Source organism: Papio anubis, chromosome 20 (assembly GCF_008728515.1).
Source record: "Papio anubis isolate 15944 chromosome 20, Panubis1.0, whole genome shotgun sequence".
In the NCBI taxonomy this organism is placed as follows: Eukaryota; Metazoa; Chordata; class Mammalia; order Primates; family Cercopithecidae; genus Papio; species Papio anubis.
The window spans coordinates 28,883,439-28,898,915 of NC_044995.1; the positions used below are offsets into that span (position 1 = coordinate 28,883,439).

The following is a 15,477-nucleotide window of genomic DNA, read 5'->3' on the forward strand; positions in this document are numbered from 1 at the left end:
CAGTTTTCAAAGAGAATGTTTCCAGTTTTACCCATTCAGTATGATATTGGCTGGCTTGTCATAAATAGCTCTTATGATTTTGAGATAATGCCCATCAATACCAAATTTATTGAGAGTTTTATAGGAAGGGCTGCTGAATTTTGTCAAAGGTCTTTTCTGCATCTATTGAGATAGACCATGTGTTTTGCCCTTTGATTCTGCTTACATGCTGGATTACGACACGGTGTATGTTGAACCAGCCTTGCACTCCCAGGGATGAAGCCTCCACTTGATCATGGGTGGATAAGCAATTTTGATGTGCTGCTGGATCTCGGCTTGCCAGTATTTTATTGAGGAGTTTTGCAATGATGTCATCAAGGATATTGGTCTAAAAATTCTTTTTGTTGTTGTTGTTTTGTTCTGCCAGTCTTTGGTATCAGGATGATGCTGGCCTCATAAAATGAGAGTTAGGGAGGACTTCTTTCATTGGATTAAATAGTTTCCAGAAGGAAATGTGGTACCAGCTCCTCCTTGTACCTCTGGTAAGAATTCAGCTGTCAATCTGTCTGCTACTGGACTTTTTTGGTTGGTGGGCTATTAATTATTGCCTCACCCCAGAGAGCTCATTATCTATTCAGGGATTCAACTTTCTGGTTTAGTCTTGGGAGAGTGTATGTTCAGGAAATTCATCCATTTCTCTAGATTTTCTAGCTTCATTTTGCATAGAGGTGTTTTATATATTCTCTCTGATGGTAGTTTGTATTTGTGGGTCGTGGTGATGATATCTCCTTTTATCATTTTATTGTGACCATTTGATTTTTTCTCTTCCATTAGTCTTGTTAGCTGTCTATCAATTTTGTTGGATCTTTTCAAAACCAACCCTGACCCATTGATTTTGGAGGGTTTTTGTGTCTCTATCTCCTTCCTAGTTCTGCTCTGGATCTTTAGTTATTTCTGGCTCTTGCTAACTTTGAATGTGCTTCACTTTTGCTTCTCTAGTTCTTTAATTTTACGTTAGGTGTCAATTCTTTAGATCTTTCCTCTAAGCTTTCTCTTGTAGGGCATTTAGTGCTATAAATCACTGCTTTAAAATGTGTCCCAGAGATTCTGGTATGTTGTATCTTTTGTTCCCTTACTATTTCAAAGAACATCTTTTATTTCTGCCTTCATTTCCTTATGTACCCAGTAGTCATTCAGAGCAGGTTATTCAGTTTCCATGTAGTTGAGCCAGGTTTTGATTGAGTTTCTAGTCCTGAGTTCTAGTTTGATTGCACTGTGGTCTGAGAGACAGTTTGTTATACTCTCTGTTCTTGTACATTTGCTGAGGAGTGCTTTACTTCCACTATGTGGGTCAATTTGGGAATAAGGTGATGTGGTGCTGGAGAAGAATGTATATTCTGTTGATTTGGGGTGAGAGTTCTGTAGTTGTCTATTAGTCCGCTTGCTGCAGAGATGAGTTCAGTTCCTGGATGTCCTTTGTTAACTTTCTGCTTCATTGATCTGTCTAATGTTGACAGTGGGTGCTGAAGTCTCCATTATTATTGTATGGGAGTCTGAGTCTCTTTGTAGGCTTCTAATACTTTGTTTTAAGGGAATCTGGGTGCTCCTGTATTGGGTGCATAGATATTTAGGATAGTTAGCTCTTCCTGTTGAATTGATCCCTTTACCATTATGTAATGGCCTTCTTTGTCTCTTTGATCTTTGATGGCTTCAAAGTCTGTTTTATCAGAGACTAGGATTGCAACCCCTGCTTTTTTTGTTCCCATTTGCTTGGTAGATCTTCCTCCATCCCTTTATTTTGAGCCTGTGTATGTCTCCACATGAGATGGGTCTCCTGGAATACAGCAGACTGATGGGTCTTGACTCTCATCCAATTTTGCCAGTCTGTGTCTTTTAATTGACCATTTAGTCCATTTACATTTATTAATCTTTGTTATGTGTGAACTTGATCCTGCCATTATGATAATAACTGCTTATTTGCCTGCTAGTTGATGCAGTTTCTTCCTAGCCTCAATGGTCTTTACATTTTGGCATGTTTTGCAAAATGACTGGTACCCTGCTGTTCCCTTTCCATGTTGAGTGCTTCCTTCAGGGTCTCTTGTAAGGCAGGCCTGGTGGTGACAAAATCTCTGGGCATTTGCTTATCTGTAAAGGATTTATTTCTCCTTCACTTATGAAACTTAGTTTGGCTGATATCAAATTCTGGCTGAAAAATTCTTTTCTTTAAGAATGTTGAATATTGGCCCCCACTCTTTCTGGCTTGTGAGCTTCTGCCGAGATCTGCTGTGAGTCTGACGGGCTTCCCCTTTGTGGGGTAACCCACCTTCTCTCTGGCTGCCCTTAACATTTTTTCCTTCATTACAACTTTCTTGGTGAATCTGACAATTATGTGCCCGGAGCTGTTTCCTTCTCGAGGAGTATCTTTGTGGCATTCCTCTGTATTTTCTGAATTTTGAATGTTGGCCTGCCTTACTAGATTGGGAAGTTCTCCTGGATAATATCCTGCAGAGTGTTTTCCAACTTGGTTCCATTCTCCCCATCACTTTCAGGTACATTGATCAGACATAGATTTGGTCTTTTCACATAATCCCATATTTTTGGAGGCTTTGTTCACTTCTTTTTACCTCTTTTCCTCTAAACTTCTTTCTTGCTTCTTTTCATTCACTTCATTTCAGCTATCTGATACTGTTTCTTTCAGTTGATCGTTGGTTACTTCTCTTTCAGTTTGTGCATTTATCACGTAGTTCTTGTGTCATGGTTTTCATCTCTATCAGGTCATTTCAGCCTTCTCTGCATTGTTATTCTAGTTATCCATTCCGCCAAATCTTTTGAAGGTTTTAGTTTCTTGCCTGTCTATAGTTCCTCCTGTAGTTTGAGAAGTTTGATTGACTGGAAGCCTTCTTCTGTCAACTCATCAAAGTCATTCTCCATCCAGTTTTGTTCTGCTGCTGGCAATGAGGTGTGTTCCTTTGGAGGGGCAGATGCGCTCTGATTTTTTCAATTTCCAGCTTTTCTGCACTGCTTTTTCCCCATCTTTGTGGTTTTATCTGCCTTTGGTCTTTGATGATGGTGTCGTACTGATGGGGTTTTGGTGTGGGTGTTCTTTCTGTTTATTAGTTTTCCTTCTAACAGTCAGAACCCTCAGTTGCAGGTCTGTTGGAGTTTGCTTGAGGTCCACTTCAGACCCTGTTTGCCTGGGTATCAGCAGCGGAGGCTGCAGAAGATAGAATAGTGCTGAACAGCAAGTGTTGCTGTCTGATTCTTGCTCTGGAAGCTTCATTTCAGAGGTGTACCCAGTTAGATCTCAGACTGCTTTGCTAGCAATGAGGGAGGCTCCGTAGGCATGGGACCATCCGGTCCAAGTGTGGGATATAATTTGCTGGTGTGCCAATTGCTAAGACCCTTTTTAAAGCATGGTATTAGGGTGGGAAATACCTAATTTTCTAGGTGTTGTGTGTCTCAGTTTCCCTTGGCTAGGAAAAGGAATTCCCTTCCCCCTCGAGCTTCCCAGGTGAGGCAATGCCTCACCCTACTTCAGCTCTCGCTGGTCAGGCTGCACCTGCTGGCCAGCACGTCCCAGTGGATGAACCCGTTACCTCAGTTGAAAATGCAGAAATCACCTGTCTTCTGTGTCGCTCATGCTGGGAGCTGGAGGCTGGAGCTGTTCCTATTTGGCCATCTTGGGCTCCCTCTCCTTCCTGACTTTTTAATGATCACCATTCTAGCTGGCATGAGATGGTATCTCATTGCGGTTTTGATTTGCAATTCTCTGATGACCAGTGATAATGAGCATTTTTTCATATGTCTGTTGGTTGCATAAATGTCTTCTTTTGAGAAGTGTCTGCTCATATCCTTTGCCCACTTTTTGATGGGATTGTTTTATTTTTCTAATAAATTTGTTTAAGTTCTTTGTAGATTCTGGGTATTAGCCTTTTAGTCAGATGGATCGATTGTAAAAATTTTCTCCCATTCTGTAGGTCCCTACAGTGGACACGGATTGTAGGGACATGGATGCAGCTGGAAACATCATTCATCAAGAGAATCAAATAGATGCAATAAAAAATGATAAAGGGGATATCACTACTGACCCCACAGACATACAAACTACCATCAGAGAATATTATAAACACCTCTACACAAATAAACTAGGAAAACCTAGGAAGAAATGGATAATTTCCCTGGACACTTACACTCCCAAAGACTAAACCAGGAAGAAGTTGAATCCCTGAATAGACCAATAGCAGGCTCCTGGAAATCGAGGCACACTAGCCAGCCTACCAACAAAAAAGTCCAGGAGCAGGCCAGATTCACAGCCACCCTACCAGAGGTGCCAAGGGAGGAGCTGGGTACCATTCCTTCTGAAACTATCTCAATCAATAGAAAAAAGAGGGAATCCTCCTCAACTCATTTTAAGGAGGCCAACATCATCCTGATACCAAAGACTGGTAGAGTCATTAACAAAGAAAGAGAATTTTAGACCAATATCCCTGATGAATATCGATGCAAAAATCCTCAATAAAATACTGGCAAACCAATCCAGCAGCACATCAAAAACTACCCACCATGATCAAGTGGGCTTCATCCCTGGGATGCAAGGTTGGTTCAACATACACAAATCAATAAATGAAATCCAGCATGTAAACAGAATCAAAGACAAAACCACATGATTATCTTCAAGAGATGCAGAGGCCTTTGACAAAATTCAACAGCCCTTCCTTCTGCTAAAAAACTCTCCCAATAAATTTGGTGCATTGATGGAACGTATCTCAAAATCATAAGAGCCATTTATGACAAACCCACAGCCAATATCATACTGAAATTTCAACAAAACTGGAAAAATTCCCTTGAAAACTGGCACAAGACAGGATGCCCTCTCACCAATTCCTATTCAACATAGTGTTGTGTTCTGACTATGGCAATCAGGCAAGAGAAAGAAATAAAGGTATTTAGTTAGAAGAAGAAGTCAAATTGTCCTCCTGTTTGCAGATGACATGATAGTATATTTAGAAAACCCCTTCGCCCTTAGTCCAAAATCTCCTTAAGCTGGATAAGCAACTTCCAGCAAAGTCTCAGGATACAAAAATCAATGTGCAAAATCATGCTAATTTTATATACACCAATAATAGAAAAAAGAGAGAGAGCCAAATCATGAATGACGTCCCATTCACAATAGCTTCAGAGAGAATAAAATACCTAGGACTCCAAACTTACAAGGGATGTAAAGGACCTCTGCAAGGAGAACTACAAACCATTGCTCAGTGAAAGAAAAAGAGGACACAAACAAATGGAAGAACACACCATGTTCATGGATAGGAAGAATCAATATCATGAAAATGGCCATACTGCCCAAGGTAATTTATAGATTCAATGCCATCCCCATTAAGCTACTCAATGACTTCTCATTAGAATTGGAAAAACTGCTTTAAAGTTCACATGGAACCAAAAGACCCCATGTTGCCAAGACAATCCTAAGCCAAAGAACAAAGCTGGAGGCATCACACTACCTGACTTCAAACTATACAAGCCTACAGTAATCCAAAACAGCATGGTACTGGTACCAAAACAGAGATATAGACCATGGAACAGAACAGAGCCTCAGAAATAATAACAATACCACACATCTACAGCCATCTGATCTTTGACAAACTTGACAAAAACAAGAAATGGGGAAAAGGATCTCCTATTTAATAAATGGTGCTGGGAAATTACAGCCATAAGTAGAAAGCTGGAAACTGGATCCTTCCTTACTCCTTATAACAAAAATTAATTCAAGATGGATTAGAGACTTAAATGTTAGACTTAAACCATTAAAGCCCTAGAAGAAAACCTAGGTAATACCATTCAGGACATAGGCATGGGCAAGGACTTCACATGTTTAAAAACACAAAGGCAATGGCAACAAAAGCCAAAATTGGACAAATGGAATCTAATTAAACTAAAGAGGCTCTGCAGAGCAAAACAAACTACCATCAGAGTGAACAGGCAACCTACAGAATAGGAGAAAATTTTGCACCCACTCATCCGAAAGGGCTAATATCCAGAACCTACAAAAGAACTCACACAAATTTACAAGAAAACAAATAACCTCATCAAAGGTGGGCAAAGGATATGAACAGACACTTCAAAAGAAGACATTCATACAGCCAACAGACACATGAGAAAATGCCTATCATCACTGCCATCAGAGAAATGCAAATCAAAACCACAATGAGATACCATCTCACACCAGTTAGAATGGCAATCACAAAAAATCAGGGAAACAACAGGTGCTGAGAGGATGTGGAGAAATAGGAACAATTTTTACACCTGTTTGTGGATTGTAAACTTGTTCAACCATTGTGGAAAAACAGTGTGGCGATTCCTCAAGGATCTAGGATTAGAAATGCTATTTGACCCAGCCATCCCACTACTGGGGATATACCCAAAGGATTATAAAATCATGCCGCTATAAAGACATGCACACGATGTTTATTGCGGCACTATCTGCCACAATAGCAAAGACTTGAATCAAATCTAAGTAAATGTCCATCAGTGACAGACTGATTAAGAAAAATGGCACATATACACCATGGAATACTATGCAGCCATAAAGAATGAGTTCTCGTCCTTGTGTAGACATGGATGCAGCTGGAAACCATCATTCTCAGCACACACTATTGCAAGCAACAGAAAACCAAACACTGCATGTTCCTCACTCATGTAGGTGGAAATTCAACAATGAGATCACTTTGGACACAGGAAGGGGGAACCATTACACACCGTAGGCCTATTGGAAGGAGGGGAGAAGGGGGAGGGATAAAGTACTAGAGACATACCTAATGTAAATGATGGTGTTAATTGGTGCAGCACACCAACATGGCACATGTATACATATGTAACAAACCTGCACGTTGTGCACATGTACCCTAGAACTTAAAGTATAACAACAACAACAACAACAACAACAACAACAACAACAAAAATAGAATGCCTGGTGTCACCCAGGTTTCTCTATCTTTTGACTACCTGGGTTTGGCCAGGAGTCTTTCTTATTAGAATGCCTGAGTTTGGCAAAAAGTCTCATTAGAATTCCTGTGGTTGCCCAGGTAGAATGCCTGTTGTCATCCAGGAGTCTTTAATATTAGAATGCCTGGGTCACCCCTGAGTCTCTATTTTTAGACCGCCTGGGGTCAGCCAGGGGTCTCTCCAATTATAAAGCCTGGGGTTGGCCAGGAGTCTCCTTCATTAAAATGTCTGGCATTGCCCAGGCATTGTTATTGCCCAGTTATCTCTATCATTAGACTGTTTGCTGACAGCCATGAATCTCTCCTATTAAAATGCCTGGGATTGCCTAGGTGTCTCTATTCTTAGATTGCCAGGGTCTGCCAGGAGTCTCTCCCATTAGAATGCCTGGCATCAGCCAGGAGTCTCTTTTATTAGAATGCCTGGTGTGGCCCAAGTGTCTCTATCATCACTGCCTAGAGTCAGCCAGAAATTTATCCCATTGAAATGCCTGAGGTCACCCAGGTGTCTCTATCATTAGAACACCTGAGGTCACCCAGGTGTCCCTGTCATTACAATGCCAGGAGTCAGCTGGGAGTCGTTCCCATTAGAATGCCTAAGGTGGCCCATGTGTCTTTATTATTAGACTGCCTAGGGTCGCCCAGCAGTCTCTTTCTTTAGAATGCCTGTGGTTGCCCAAGTGTTTTTATTTTTTAAATGCCTAGGGTCAGCCTGGAGTCTCTCTTATTAGAATGCCTGGGATTGCCTGAGCGAATCATTAGACTGCCTGGAGTCAGCCGGGAGTCTCTCCCATTAAAATGCCAGGGGTCGCCCAGGTGTCTCTGTTATTAGACTGCCTGCTGTTGGCCAGTAGTCTCTCCCATTAAAATGCCTGGGTTGGCCCAGGTGTCTGTATCCTTAGACTGCCTGGGGTCAGCCAGGAGTCTCTAGTATCAGAATTCCTAGCATCAGCCAAAAGTCTCTCCCATTAGAATGCCTGGTGTTTCCCATGTGTCTTTATAATTAGTCTGTCTGGGGTGGCCAGGAGTCTTTCCCATTAGAATATCTGGGGTCTCCCAGGTGTCTCCATCATTAGATGGCCTGGGGTGGCCAGAAGTTTCTTCCAATAGAATATTTGGGATGCCCCATCTGTCTCTATCATTAGGCTGCCTGGGGTAGGCCAGGAGTCTCTCCTAGTAGAATGCCTGGGGTCACCCAGGTGTCTCTATCATTAGACTGCCTCTGTTCGGCCAGGTTTCTCTTCCATTATGATGCCTGGTTCATCCAGGTATCTCTATTATTAGACTGCCTGGGGTAGCTGGGAATCTCTTTCATTTGAATGCCAAACTTTTGCCAGAATGTTTCTATTAGACTGCTTGGGTTTGGCAGGAGTTTCTTCCATTGGAATGCCTTGGTGCCCTCAGGTGTCTGTATCATTAGATTGCCTGCGGTCGGCTGGGAGTTTCTACCATTAAAATGCCTGGGGTCGACCAGGTTTCTCTACCATTAGACTTCCTGGAGTCTCTTGGGATTCTCTCCCATTAAAATGCCTAGGGTCCCCAGGTGTCTCTATTATTAGAGGCAGAAATGGCGTCAAGGGGACTCTGCACTCTGCTTCATGTGGGGCCAGGTACGTGGCTGATGCTGTCTGATGAAGGTGGCCACGGATGAACATCAGCACATGAAGCCATGCTCAAATGTCTCTGCTTCCTTCCCTTTTTTTTTTGAGATTCAGTCTTACTGTGTCGCCCAGGCTGGAGTGCAGTGGCATGATCTCTGCTCACTGAAAGCTCTGCATCCTGGGTTCACGCCATTCTCCTGCCTCAGCCTCCCAAGTAGCTGGGACTACAGGCGCCTGCCACCACGCCCGGCTAATTTTTTTGTATTTTTAGTAGAGACGGGGTTTCACTGTGTTAGCCAAGATGGTCTCGATCTCCTGACGTCATGATCCACCCGCCTCAGCCTCCCAAAGTGCTGGGATTACAGGCGTGAGCCACCGCGCCCAGCCTTCCTTCTTTGTAAAGACGACAATCTTTGTTGTTAGCACTGAATTATTGAAAATGCCAACCAGATTCTAGAAACGGCGTTCAGTTCTTCCTGAAACTGGGTCGGTGCTTGGGAACAGTTTGAGTCTTACAGATAATTTAAATTCAATTTTTTAACTCTGCAATTGAGAACTTACAAGAGGGATTTTTAATAAACACGTTTTCTAAATAAAGTTTTTGTAGTTACTGTATGTGTATCAAGAAAGATATTATGTTAGCGTCTGGTTGTTTTGTTTTTGTATTTTTCTAATTTTACCAAAGTTTGCAGCCTATACCTCAATGGCAGGGGGACATTTTAAATCACAAACTTGCAAACTGGAGCAATGTTATTTTTAAAGGACTTTTTTTTCACCTCATTATTAGATTATTAATGTATTAGGGAAGAAATAAGATAATTTTGTGTAGGCTTTTTCTAAAGTTCAATATTCTTTGTCCAGATTTTAGATTCTCAGAATAAATATTTTTCACAAAACAAACAAACAAACCAAAAACTCTGGCCTGCCAGAAGTCTCTTTCATTAGAATACCTGGGATGACCCATGTGTCTCTATCAGTAGACTGTCTGGAGTTGGCTGGGCGTTTCTCCCAATGTGTTGCTTGGGGTTTCCCGGGTGCCTCTATCATTAGCCTGCCTAGTGTAGGCCAGGATTCTCTTCTGTTAGAATGCCTAAGTTCCGCCAAGGTCTCTCCCATTAGAATGCCTGGTGTCACCCGGGTGTCTCTATCATTAGAATGCCTATGGTTGGCCAGGAGTCACTTTCAGGAGTCACTTTCTTGAAATTGCCTGGGGTCTCCCAGGTGTCTCTATCATTAGACTGCCTTGGGCCAGCCATGAATCTCTGTTATTAGAACGCCTGGCGTAGGCCTGGTGTCTCTATCATTAAACTACTTGTGGTCAGTTGAAATTCTCTCCCATTAGAGTGCCAGGGGTGGCTCAAGTGTCTCTGTAATTAGAATGCCTGGGATTGGTCAGATGTCTCTATCATTAGGTTGCCTGCGGTTGGCCTGGAGTCACTCCCATTCGAATGCCTAAGGTTACCAAGTCTATTATTAGACTTCCTGGGGTCGCCCAGGAGTCTCTCCCATTCAAATGCCTGGGGTCGCCCAGGAGTCTCTCCCATTCAAATGCCTGGGGTCGCCCAGGGGTGTTTACAACAAGACTGCCTGGGGTTGGTCGGGAGTCTCTCACATTAGAATGCCTGTTGTCGCCCAGGTGTCTCTATCATTAGACTGCCTGGGGTTGGCTGTGAGTCTCTCCAATTAGAATGCCTTTGCACACGCAGGTGTCTCTATTATTAGATTGCCTGTGGTCAGCTGGGAGTTTCTCCCATTAAAATGCCTGGGGTCGACCAGGTTTCTCTATCATTAGACTTCCTGAGGTCGCTTGGGATTCTCTCCCATTAGAGTGCCTGGGGTTGCCCAGGTGTCTCTATTATTAGGCTGCCTTTTGTTGGCCAGGAGTACCATTATAATATTTGGGGTCGCCCAAGTGTCTCTATCATTAGACTGTCTGGGGTCGGCCGGGAGTCTCTCCCATTAGAACGCCTGGGGTCACCAAGGTGTATCTATCATTAGACTGCTTTAAGTCGGCCGGGATTCTCTCCCATTAGAACGCCTGCTATCATTAGACTGCCTGGGTTCCATGGGAGTCTCTCCCATTAGAATGTCTGGGGTTGCCCAGGTGTTTGTCATTAGACTGCCTGGGGTCAGCCAGGGGTCACTCCCATTACAATGCCTGTGGTGGGCCACGAGTCCCTCCCATTAGAATGCCTGTCGTTGCACAGGTGTCTTTATAATTAGACTGCCTGGGGTCGGCCAAAAGTTTATCCAATTAGAATGCCTGGGGTTGCCCTGGAATCTCTATCCTTACACTGCCTGTGGTTGGGGGGCCGGGGAGGTTTACCATTAGAATGCCTGTAGTCTTCCAGGTGTTTCTATATTTAGACTGGGGTCAGAGAGGAATCCCTACCATTAAAAATGCCTGGGGACGCCCAGAGGTCTCTATCATTAGACTGCCTGGGAATGGCCAGGAGTCTTTCCCATTATAATGCCTGGGGTCACCCACATGTCTTTATAATTAGACTGCTTATGGTCAGCCAGGAGTCTCTCCCATTAAAATGCCTGGGGTCACCCTGGTGTTTGACTATCTAGGGTAGACCAGGAGTCTCTCCCATTAGAATGACTGGGGTTGGCTGGGATTCTCTCTGATTAGAATGTCAGGGGTTGCCCAGGTGTCTCTATCATTAGATTGCCTGGAGTCGGCCGAGAAACTTTCCCATCAGAATGCCTGGGGTCACCCAGGTGTCTTTATCATTAGACTGCCCTGGGTCTGCAAGGAGTCTCTCCCATTAGAATGCCTGGAGTAGTACAGTGTCTTTATCACTGGAATGCCTGTGGTCGTCAAGGTGTCTCTATCGTTAGCATGCCTGGGGTCGGGTGGGAGTGTCTCCCATTAAAATCCCTGGGGGCGCCCAGGTGTCTCTATCATTAGACTGCCTGGGGTCGCCTGGGAGGCTATCCCTTTAAAACGCCTGTGGTCGCCCAGGTGACTCCCTCATTTGAATGCCTGGGGTTGGCCGGGCATCTCTCTCATTAGAATGCCTGGGATCGCCCAGGTGTCTCTATCATTCAACTGGGGATTGACTGGGAGCCTCTCCCATTAGAATGCAGGGGTCCCCTGGTTGTCTCTAACATTAGATTCTCTGCCGTCAGTGTGAAATCTCTTTTAGTAGAATTCCAAAGGTCAGCGGAAAGTCTGTCCCATCAGAATCCCTGGGGTCATCCATGTGTCTTTGTAATTAGTCTGGCTGTGGTCGGCCAGAAGTCTTTCCCATTAGAATGCCTGGGGTCGCCCAGGTATCTCTATCATCAGACTGCCTGAGGTCGGCCTGAAGGTTCTTCCATTAGATTTCCAGCGGTGGCCCAGATGTCTCTATCTTTACACTGCCTGTGGTTGGTCAGGAGTGTCTTCCATTAGAATGCCTGGTGGTGGCCCGGAGTCTCTGCCATTAGAATGCCTGGGATCTCCCAGGTGTCTTTATTATTAGACTGCCTGGGGTTGGCCAGGTGTCTCTTCCATTATGATGCCTGGGTCGCCCAGGTGTCTCTATTGTTAGACTCCCTGGGTTCTGCTAGCCGTCTATCCCCTTAGAATGCCAGGATTTTGCTCCAGTGTTTTCACTCTTGTCACCCAGGCTGGAATGCAATGGTGTGATTTCAGCTCACTGCAACCTCCACCTCCTGGGTTCAAGCAATTCTCCGGCCTCAGCCTCTGAGTAGCTGAAATTACAAGTGTGCACTTATGAGTGACTCCCATTTTTTTTTTTTTTTTTTGGTTTTTTTTTTCTTTGAGACGGAGTCTCACTCTGTTGTCCAGGCTGGAGTGCCGTGGAGTGAACTCGGCTCACTGCAACCTCCATCTCCCAGTTTCAAGCGATTCTCCCGCCTCAACCTCTGGAGTAGCTGGGATTACAGGCACCCGCCACCACGCCTGGCTAATTTTTGTATTTTTAGTAGAGACAGGGTTTCACTATGTTGGCCAGGCTGGTCTGGAACTCCTGACCTCGTGATCCGACCATCTCGGCCTCTCAAAGTGCTGGAATTACAGGAGTGAGCCACCACGCCCGGCCTTGACTCCCATAAATTTTTAATAAAAGGGAAGAGAATCTGGGAGCGCCACGGAACAAAGGTCTTCCCATTCATGAACCCAGCACCCGTAAGGATTCTCCCCCTGAAGACCCTCCAGTGGTCCCTGAACAATCTGGGAGAGACGCGGCGCTGCAGGTGCAGAGCTGCGCAGATAGGGCTCCAGGCCCGGTCACTGCACAGGGAGGAGACAGAACGCCCAGGGACCCAGGTATCGGTGCAGCCGCCAACGTATGGATGAAGGGTAATGAGGCCGAGTTGGGCAAGGAGAACTCGGGGCGCAGACTGTGGAGCTGACTGCAGGGAGGCCTGAATCCCGCCACAGTCACTTCCCACCCCTTCCAACCAGCCCCTGCCCCTCTCTCGGAATGTTGGACCCAGCACTCTCACCATTTCTAGGCTTCCGGGGGTCCTGAAGATCCTAGCTATGGATCTTCCAACACCTACAGGTCACAGGGCCACAGAGACTGGGCCTCTAGGAGCAGAGGACACAGCAATGAGGAGAAAACCTGGAGCTCCGGCTGCAGCCAGAGACAAAGGTCCCGCCAAACTCGGAAGCCTGATTGGTCAGTTTGCAGCACAGGGTCCCTGAGTGGATAATGATTAAAGCCCCACCCCCTCAGGACCTGAGTGACAGAAGATGTGATAGATAACTGAGCTGAAAGAAGACTAAAGATCTAAGCTGCAGCTTTTTCAGACAGGACTACCTCCCTGAGCTTAACCAGGCCCACCCAAGAGGGTATTTGCATTTAACCTTGTTTGTGAGATCATATGCATTTTAAATAATATACTTTATGGGTATTCCAAAATAAAAATATATATAATAACAATTATTTTAAAATTTTAGCTTTTATGACCATCCTGGTTTCTGGACCTTCGAGCTTATGGATAGTGATTTTGATAGTGATCCAGACCCCGAGATTTTAAAAAAGGAGGCAGGCCTCTGAAGTAAAGTGTGAGCCACAGTTAGTTTTAAATTTTCTAGTAGCCAAACTTTTAAACGAATCAAGAAACAGGTGAAATTGATTGTAACAATTTAACCCAATATAGCCAAAATTTTATTTATTTAGGAGACGGAGTTTCACTCTTGTTGCCCAGGCTGGAGGGCGATGGCGCAATCTCGGCTCGCTGCAACCTCCACTTCCCGGGTTCAAGCAATTCTCCTGCCTCAGCCTCCTGAATAGCTGGGATTACAGGTGCCCGCCTCCATACCTGGCTATTTTTTTTTTGTATTTTTAGCAGGGACAGTGTTTCACCATGTTGGCCAGGCTGGTCTCGAACTCCTGATTTCAGATGATCCACCCACCTCCGCCTCCCAAAGTGCTAGAATTACAAGTGTGAACCACCACGCCTGGCCCCCAAAATATTGTTATTTTAATATATGAGCAATGAAGTGTATATATTTGGAACTAAATCTTCAAAACCAACTCTGTATTTTACCTTTTTAGCATATTGCAGTTCAAAGCAGGAACATTCCAGGCACCCAGTAGCCACACATGGCCAATAGCTGCCACAATGAAGTACAGCTCCAACGTCAGTGGAGGTGAAGAGCCTGAACGTCCCTTTTCTGCCACAGGTGAAGCCTCTCCCTACCAACTTCTTCAGTTACAAAGGTGAAACAGATAGTGGCCATAGAAAGAGCAGAAGGTAGCAAGAATAAAATACCCACAGGTGCTGGCCACTTGTTGCCCACCTTTCTTCCAGTGAACAAAAAAAATAAAAATAAAAATAAATGCTGGGGCCAAAGAAGAAGAAAACTCTTTGTTTTCAGATCTGTCCACAGTCTTGATTTCCAATGTTCAGATATGAAGAAAATAGGTTAAGGCAAACTTATTTTGCAATTTGGCCTTGGCCCTAATTGTCAGACTGTGGTTATCTGTTTTCTCCTGTGGAGTGAGTGACTATGTGAGTATAAGGACCAATTATATGCATACACATCTGCATGTATATTTTCATTACTCAATGTTATTTCACAAGACATCCAACTTTAGAGGAGAAAAATCCATACTTTTAGGATGCCCATTGTTAGAAGGTAACTAATAATCAACCTGTCATTGAATCCTGTCATACTGTCTGCACTGGGTGCATGTATTAGTTAGGAACTGCAACATAACAAACCATCCAAAACTTTTTAGCTCATAACTGAGATTGTCAGCCATTTATGCTGGGCTCAATAGGACCATTCTTATGGCCTCAGCTGAGCTCCTTCAGACATATATCATCAGCTGTTTGTTGACTAGGTAGCTGTTCTTCTGAAGGTGAGCGTCTTCTTCTGGGACTGTCACCTTGCTTCTCCTCCCCATGTTATCTTATCCTCCATCTGGCTAACATGGGCTTTACACAAGGAGATGGCAGCATTCTGAAAGAAAAACAGAAGCATTCAAAACCTTTTGAACCTAGGCCCCAAACTAGCCCACTGTCATGTTCACGTGTCCATTGCCCTGAGCAAATAAGGCCAGCCAGATATAGGGTTTGGAAACCAGATTCTGTATTTCAATGAGAAGAGTTGTGAAAGCACCTGGAAATCAATATAAAAGAAGTTAAAAAAAAAATGAGGCCAAGCACAGTGGCTTATGCCTGTAATCACAGCATTTTGGGACTCTGAGGTGGGTGGATGACTTGAGATTAGGATTTTGAGACCAGCCTGGCCAACATGGTGAAACCCCGTCTCTACTAAAAATACAAAAAATTGGCTGGGCATGGTGGTGGGAGCCTGTAATCCCAGCTATTCAGGAGGCTGAGGCAGGAGAATCACTTGAACCTGGGAGGCAGAGGTTGCAGTGAGCTAAGATCCCTCCACTGCACCCCAGCCTGGGCAACAAGAGTAA

The 15,477-nt window shown here is 44.3% G+C and overlaps 1 long non-coding RNA gene across 1 annotated transcript in view; it reads left to right on the forward strand.

Moving 5' to 3' along the window:
* The window catches only part of LOC108583342, a 37,197-nt gene extending 21,935 nt beyond the window's left edge, over positions 1–15,262 (forward strand). The window contains exon 5 of the long non-coding RNA XR_004180469.1: positions 14,098–15,262. This is a non-coding gene — a long non-coding RNA (uncharacterized LOC108583342). The remainder of the gene's footprint in view (positions 1–14,097) is intronic.
* The last annotated feature ends 215 nt before the right edge of the window (positions 15,263–15,477 follow it).